This window comes from Capricornis sumatraensis, chromosome 4 (genome assembly GCF_032405125.1).
Source record: "Capricornis sumatraensis isolate serow.1 chromosome 4, serow.2, whole genome shotgun sequence".
Lineage (NCBI taxonomy): Eukaryota > Metazoa > Chordata > Mammalia > Artiodactyla > Bovidae > Capricornis > Capricornis sumatraensis.
The window spans coordinates 131,172,991-131,181,597 of NC_091072.1; positions in this window are offsets into that span (position 1 = coordinate 131,172,991).

Here is an 8,607-nt window from a genome sequence, read left to right on the forward strand (position 1 = left end):
ACTTAAATCGAAAATGTGAACTTGATCTAACTGCCTCTAGCCTCCCATCACGATGTTTTCTCTGCTCTGCACCTCCTCTCACACACGTGTCCACTGCCCTTCTCCTGTTCTCTCTTATCCAGCTTGCCCTTTCCCAAATCCAATCCTGTTCATAAGCAAAGTGCTGATAGAAATCATTTACATCTTAGTGTAAACATATTCACTTAACAACCCTCTTAGGGGCATTTACATGTTAAGATTGATCTCCAAGTGCAAACTCAGTTCAGTTCAGTCGCTCAGTCATGTCCGACTCTTTGCGACCCCATGAATCACAGCACGTCAGGCCTCCCTGTCCATCACCAACTCCCAGAGTTCACTCAGACTCACGTCCATGGAGTCAGTGATGCCATCTAGCAATATCATCCTCTGTCATCCCCTTCATCTTCTGCCCCCAGTCCCTCCCAGCATCAGAGTCTTTTCCAATGAGTCAACTCTTCGCATGAGGTGGCCAAAGTACTGGAGTTTCAGCTTTAGCATCATTCCTTCCAAAGAAATCCCAGGGCTGATCCCCTTCAGAATGGATTGGTTAGATCTCCTCGCAGTCCAAGGGACTCTCAAGAGTCTTCTCCAACACCAGAGTTCAAAAGCATCAATTCTTTGGTGCTCAGCCTTCTTCACAGTCCAACTCTCACATCCATACATGACCACAGGAAAAACCATAGCCTTAACTAGACAGACCTTAGTTGGCAAAGTAATATCTCTGCTTTTCAATATGCTATCTAGGTTGGTCATAACTTTTCTTCCAAGGAGTAAGCGTCTTTTAATTTCATGGCTGCAATCGCCATCTGCAGTGATTTTGGAGCCCCCCAAAATAGAGTCTGACACTGTTTCCACTGTTTCCCCATTTATTTCCCATGAAGTGATGGGACTGGATTGCATGATCCTAGTTTTCTAGATGTTGAGCTTTACGCCAACTTTTTCACTCTCCTCTTTCACGTTCATCAAGAGGCTTTTTAGTTCCTCTTCACTTTCTGCCATAAGGGTGGTGTCATCTGCATATCTGAGGTTATTGATATTTCCCCCGGCAATCTTGATTCCAGCTTGTGTTTCTTCCAGTCCAGCATTTCTCATGATGTACTCTGCATATGAGTTAAATAAGCAGGGTAACAATATACAGCCTTGACATACTCCTTTTCCTATTTGGAACCAGACTGTCATTCCATGTCCAGTTCTAACTTTTGCTTCCTGACCTGCATAAAGATTTCCCAAGAGGCAGGTCAGGTGGTCTGGTATTCCCATCTCTTTCAGAATTTTCCACAGTCTTTTGTGATCCACACTGTCAAAGGCTTTGGTATAGTCAATAAAGCAGAAATAGATGTTTTTCTGGAACTCTCTTGCTTTTTCGATGATCCAGCGGATGTTGGTAATTTGATCTCTGGTTCCTCTGCCTTTTCTAAAACCAGCTTGAACATCAGGAAGTTCATGGTTCACATATTGCTGAAGCCTGGCTTGGAGAATTTTGAGCATTAATTTACTAGCATGTGAGATGAGTGCATTTGTGCGATAGTTTGAGCATTCTTTGGCATTGGCTTTCTTTAGAATTGGAATGAAAACTGACCTTTTCCAGTCCTGTGGCCACTGCTGAGTTTTCCAAATTTGCTGGCATATTGAGTGCAGCACTTTCACAGCATCATCTTTCAGGATTTGAAACAGCTCAACTGGAATTCCATCACCTCCCCTAGCTTTGTTCATAGTGATGCTTTCTAAGGCCCACTTGACTTCACATTCCAGGATGTCTGGTTCTAGATGAATGATCACACCATTGTGATTATCTGGGTCATGAAGATCTTTTTTGTACAGTTCTTCTGTGTATTCTTGCCACCTCTTTTTAATATCTTCTGCTTCTGTAAGGTCCATACCACTTCTGAAATGTTCCCTTGGTATCTCTAATTTCCTTGAAGAGATCTCTAGTCTTTCCCATTCGGTTGTTTTCCTCTATTTCTTTGCATTGATCGCTGAGGAAGGCTTTCTTTTCTCTTCTTGCTATTCTTTGGAACTCTACATTCAGATGCTTATATCTTTCCTTTTCTCCTTTGCTTTTCGCTTCTCTTCTTTTCACAGCTATTTGTAAGGCCTCCCCAGACAGCCATTTTGCTTTTTTGCATTTCTTTTCCATGGGGATGGTCTTGATCCCCGTCTCATGTACAATGTCATGAACCTCATTCCATAGTTCATCAGGCATTCTATCTATCAGATCTAGGCCCTTTAATCTATTTCTCACTTCCACTGTATAATCATAAGGGATTTGATTTAGGTCATACCTGAATGGTCTAGTGGTTTTCCCTACTTTCTTCAATTTAAGTCTGAATTTGGTAATAAGGAGTTCATGATCTGAGCCACAGTCAGCTCCTGGTCTTGTTTTTGTTGACTGTATAGAGTTTCTCCATCTTTGGCTGCAAAGAATATAATCAGTCTGATTTCAGTGTTGACCATCTGGTGATGCCCATGGATAGAGTCTTCTCTTGTGTTGTTGGAAGAGGGTGTTTGCTATGACCAGTGCATTTTCTTTGCAAAACTCTATTAGTCTTTGCCCTGCTTCATTCTGCATTCCAAGACCAAATTTGCCTGTTACTCCAGGTGTTTCTTGACTTCCTACTTTTGCATTCCAGTCCCCTATAATGAAAAGGATGTCTTTTTGGGGTGTTTGTTCTAAAAGGTCTTGTAGGTCTTTATAGAACCGTTCAACTTCAGCTTCTTCAGCATTACTGGTTGGGGCATAGACTTGGATTACTGTGATATTGAATGGTTTGCCTTGGAAACAAACAGAGATCATTCTGTCGATTTTGAGATTGCATCCAAGTACTGCATTTCAGACTCTTTTGTCGACCATGATGGTTACTCCATTTCTTCTGAGGGATCCCTGCCCACAGTAATAGATATAATGGTCATCTGAGTTAAATTCACCCATTTCAGTGCATTTTAGTTTGCTGATTCCAAGAATGTCGATGTTCACTCTTGACATCTCCTATTTGACCACTTCCAATTTGCCTTGATTCATGGACCTAACATTCCAGGTTCCTATGCAGTATTGCTCTTTACAGCATTGGACCTTGCTTCTATCACCAGTTGCATCCACAGCTGGGTATTTTTTTTTGCTTTGGCTCCATCCCTTCATTCTTTCTGGAGTTATTTCTCCACTGATCTCCAGTAGCATATTGGGCACCTACTGACCTGGGGAGTTCCTCTTTCAGTATCCTATCATTTTGCCTTTTCATACTGTTTATGGGGCTCTCAAGGCAAGAATACTGAAGTGGTTTGCCATTTCCTTCTCCAGTGGACCACATTCTGTCAGTCCTCTCCACCATGACCCGCCCATCTTGGGTTGCCCCACGGGCATGGCTTAGTTTCATTGAGTTAGATAAGGCTGTGATCCTAGTGTTATTAATGTGACTAGTTTTATGTGAGTATGGTTTCAGTGTGTCTGCCCTCTGATGCCCTCTTGCAACACCTGCAGCAGTGAGGAGATATCCCTCATCCAAGGTAAGGAGCAGCGGCTGCGCTTTGCTGGCGCAGTTGTGAAGAGGTACCCCACGCCCAAGGGCAGACTAGAAGTCATATTAGAGTTTCTCATGTTATCCTATTTTTTTTCTGCTCACACCACACTCCATCTCCCAGGCTAGACATTTCTAACATTTCACTCATCTTCTCCAGTCAATCTAATATCAAGTCCTAATTTTTAAAAATTTTTTGCATTATTTTAAAATGTGCCCTTTTATCTCACTCAATTTCTTCTCAGTTTAGCCTGAAGCAATTTCTACTGACTCTTAACTAGTCTCCCTGCCTGACCTTTGGAGATGTTTTCTCCCAGTCTGTGGCTTGCCTTATCATTCTCCAAGTGTTGTCTACTGTGGAGCAATTTTTAATTTTAATGAAGTTGATCCTATCAATTATATCTTTCATGAATCATGCATTTTATATTGTATCAAAAAAATCATCACCATATCCAAAAGCATCTATTTTGACCCTATGTTGTATTCTAGGAGTTTTACAGTTTTTCACCTTACACTTGAGTTTGTGATCCATTCTGAGTTCATTTTTGTGACGACTGTAAGGTCTGTGTCAAGATTTTATTTTTCCATGTGGATGTTAAGTTGTTTCATCACCAGTTTTGAAGACTATCTTTGCTCTATAGTATTGTCTTTGCAGTATTGTCTTTGCTTCTCTGTCAAAGATCATTTGACTATATTCATGTGGGTCTGTTTCTAGGTCCTTAATTCTATTACATTGATTCTTTTAGCAATAACATAGTCTTGAATACTGCAGGTTTGTAGTAAGTCTTGAAGTTGCGTAGTTTAAGTCCTTCAATTTTGTTTGCTTCCAGTATCAAGTTGGCTATTCCAGACCCTTTGCCTTCAGTTTTTCATTATTCACAAAATTACTTGCTAGATTTTTATTGGAATTACACTGAATCTAAATTAAATTGAGATAAACTGAAATCCTGACAGTGTTGTTTCTTCTCATGGAATATCTTCCCGTTTAATTATTCTTTGATATCGTTCATCAAATTTTATAGGTCTCTCACATAGATCTTGTATATACTTAGATCTACACCTAAGTATTTCATTTTGAAGGGGTATTAATCCAAATTGTACTGTGCTTTTCATTTTAAATTTCACTTGATTATTTCTTGTATATAGGAAAGTGATTGACATTTGTGCTTTAACTTCATTTCTTACAATCTTGCTAAAAATGCTTATTAGATCCAGAAGTTTGGTTTTGCTTTATTTTTGTATTTTTGTCAATTCACTAGTATTTTCACACAGATTATCATGATCATCTGCCAACAGAGAGAATTTTCCTTCTTCTCATCCAGTCTTATACCTTTTATTTCCTTTTCCTATCTTATTACATTAGCAAGACCTTCCAGTATAATGTTGAAAAGAAGTATTGAGAGGAGTCATCCTTGCCTTGCCTGTGATCTTAGTGGGAAACTTCTCACCATTAAGTACAATGTTTTCTGGTAAATATTTTTTTTCACAAGTTGGGGATATTCCCCTCTAGTCCTAGTTTACTGGGAGTTTTTAACAAGAATGAGTGTTGGATTTCATCAAATGCATTGGTTTGGTTTTTTTCTTTTCTTTTTTTTTTTTTTTTGCATCTATGTTGTGATCATGTGATTTTTCTTTTTTAGACTGTTGATGTGATGGATTGCATTAATTGATATAACAATGCTGAATTAGCCTTGCATACCTGGGATAAATCCCACTTGAGCATGGAGTATAGTTCTTTTTATACAGTGTTGGATTCAATTTGCTAATATTTTGTTGAAGATTTTTACATCTATGTTTAGGAGAGATACTGGTTTATAATTTTATTTTCTTGTAATGTCTTTGTCTGGTTTTGAAATTTGGGTAATAAAAAAAGCAGCCTCATAGAATGAATTAGAAGGTATTCCCTTTGTTTCCATTCTCTGAAAGAAATTGTAGAGAGTTTGTACAATTTCTTCTTTATATATTTAGTAAAATTCATTAGTGAACACTTCTGATGCTGTTTTGTAAGATTATTGCCTATTGATGCAATTTGTTTACTAGATGTCAACCTACTCACACTGTTTATTCCCTCATGTGTGAAAGTGAAATTGAAAGTCGCTCAGTCGTGTCCAACTGTTTGCGATCCCATGGACTACAGAGTCCATGGAATTCTCTAGGCCAGAATACTGGAGTGGCATTTTGACAACCTTTCCCTTCTCCAGGAGATCTTCCCAACCCAGGGATCAAACCCAGGTCTCCCACATTGCAGACGGATTCTTTACTAGCTGAGCCAGAAGGGAAGCCTTTCATTTGTGAAGTTTGGCAAATTGCATCTTTCAAGGAACAGCTCCATTTCATCTAGGTTATCCAAGTTGTGAGCATAGAATTCATCATAATGTTGCTTTCTTATTCTTTTAAGGTCCCTGGATCTACAGTGATGTCTGTTCTTTCATTTCTAATGATAGCAACCTGTGCTCTCTCTTTTTTTTTTTTTCTTCTTACTTTTGTTGTTCAGTCACCAAGTCTTTTAGAATGGCTAAAAGATAATCAGTTTTATTAATCTTTTCAAAGAAACAGCTTTTGGTTACACTGTTCTATATTGATTTCCCACTTTCACTTTCATTGATTTCTGCTCTAATTTTTATCATTTCTTTTCACTGGTTTAATTTGGATTTACTCTTGCTTTTCTAGTCTCCTAATGTGGAAACTTGAATGACTGAACTTAGACCTTTCTTCTTTTACTAATATATGCATTCAATGCTATCTGTTTCCAAAGCACTGCTTCTACTACACCCCACACATTTTGACAACTCATATTTTCATTTCATTTTCAAAATAATTTTAATCACAAATAAATTTAATAATTTCTCTTGAGCTTTTTTCTTTGTCTTGTGTGATGGGGGTTGCTTAATCTCTACCTATTTGGGGATTTTTTAGTCAGATTTCTAGTTTAATTCATTGTGATCTGAGGGCAGATGTTGTATAATTTCTATTTGCTTAAGTTTTTCAAGATGTGCTTTATGGCCCCAAATGTGGTCTGTCTTGAAGAATGTTTCATGTGAACTTGAGAAGAATGTGTTTTCTTCTGTTTTAGATGAGGTAGCCTATAGATGTCAATTATATCCAGCTGATTGATGGTGTGTTGAGTTCAACTATGTCCTTACTGATTTTCTGCCTGTTGGATCAGTGTGTTTCTGATAAAGGGATGTTGAAATCTACAGCAATGACAGTGGCTTCAGTACTTCTCCTTGCAGGGCTACCACTTGCTGCCTCATACAGATTAATGCTCTGCTGTTAGTCACATACGTATATTGTTACACCTGCTTAAAGAACTGACACTTTTGTTATTATGGATGCATTTCCTCATCCTTGATAACTTTCTTTGCTTTGAAGAGTGCTTGTTCTGAGATTAATACGACCATCTCTTTTCTTTTGCTTAGTGTTAGCATGATGTATTTTTCTATATTCATTAATTTTTAATATACATGTGACTTTGTATTTAAAGTAGATTTCTTATAGACAACATATAGCTGTTTCTTAGTTTTATATGATGCACTCTGACAATATTTGTCTTTGTATTGGTGCATTTAGACCGTGGACATTCAAGTGATTACTGATATTTTGGGATTAATAGCTACCATTTTGTTGTTTTATATTTGTTGCCCTTAGTCTTTGTTCCTATTTTTGTCTTCCACTCTTTTTCTGCCTTTGTGGCTTTAATTAGCATTTCATACTATTCCACTTTCTTTCCTTTTCTACATGTCAGTTATACATACCCTGGAGTTTGCAATACACTTTTGCAACTAATCCAAGTCCAGTTTTAACTAACACTATACCATTTCATGGGTAGCGTATTTTATAGTAACAAAATAATTCTAGTTCCTTCCTACCATACCTTGTATCCTTGCTTGCTATTAATTTCACTTCTGTGTAAGAATCTATAAATATATATATATGATATACACATATTTATACATATTTAAATATACTGTTGCTATTATTTTCTTCAACAAATTATCTGTTAGATCAAACAAGAATAAGAAAAATAAAAAATTTTATTTTACCGTCATTTATTGCTTGTTTCCAACATTTCCCCATCTATTTCCCATGAAGTGATGGGACCAGATGCCATGATCTTCGTTTTCTGAATGTTGAGCTTTAAGCCAACTTTTTCACTCTCCACTTTCACTTTCATCAAGAGGCTTTTTAGTTCCTCTTCATGGGAAATAGATGGGGAAACATTGGAAACAGTGTCAGACTTTATTTTGGGGGGCTCCAAAATCACTGAAGATGGTGACTGCAGCCATGAAATTAAAAGATGCTTACTCCTTGGAAGAAAAGTTATGACCAACCTAGATAGCATACTCAAAAGCAGAGACATTACTTTGCCAACAAACGTCTGTCTAGTCAAGGCTATGGTTTTTCCAGTAGTCATGTATGGATGTGAGAGTTGGACTGTGAAGAAAGCTGAGCACCGAAGAATTGATGCTTTTGAACTGTGGTGTTGGAGAAGACTCTTGAGAGTCCCTTGGACTGCAAGGAGATCCATCCAGTCCATTCTGAAGGAGATCAACCCTGGGATTTCTTTGGAAGGAATGATGCTAAAGCAGAAACTCCAATACTTTGGCCACCTCATGCGAAGAGTTGACTCATTGGAAAAGACTCTGATGCTGGGAGGGATTAGGGGCAAGAGGAGAAGGGGACAACAGAGGATGAGATGGCTGGATGGCATCACTGACTTGATGGACATGAGTCCGAGTGAACTCCAGGAGATGGTGATGGACAGGAAGGCCTGGCATGCTGTGATTCATGGGGTCGCAAAGAGTCGGACATGACTGAGCGACTGAATTGACTGCTTGTTTACTGCTCATCCTTTCTTTATATGGATCTGAGGTTCTAACCTATATTGTTTTCTTTCTCTCTAAATAACTTCTTTTAATACTTCTTGTATGGCAGGTGTACTAGGAACACAGTCCCTTGGTTTTTGTTTGTCTGAGAAAGTCTTTATCTCTCCTTCACTTTTGAAGGATAATTTTTCAGAGCAGAGAATTCAAGGTTGGTAATTTTTTTCTTTCAATACTTCATTTTGCTCTGTTCT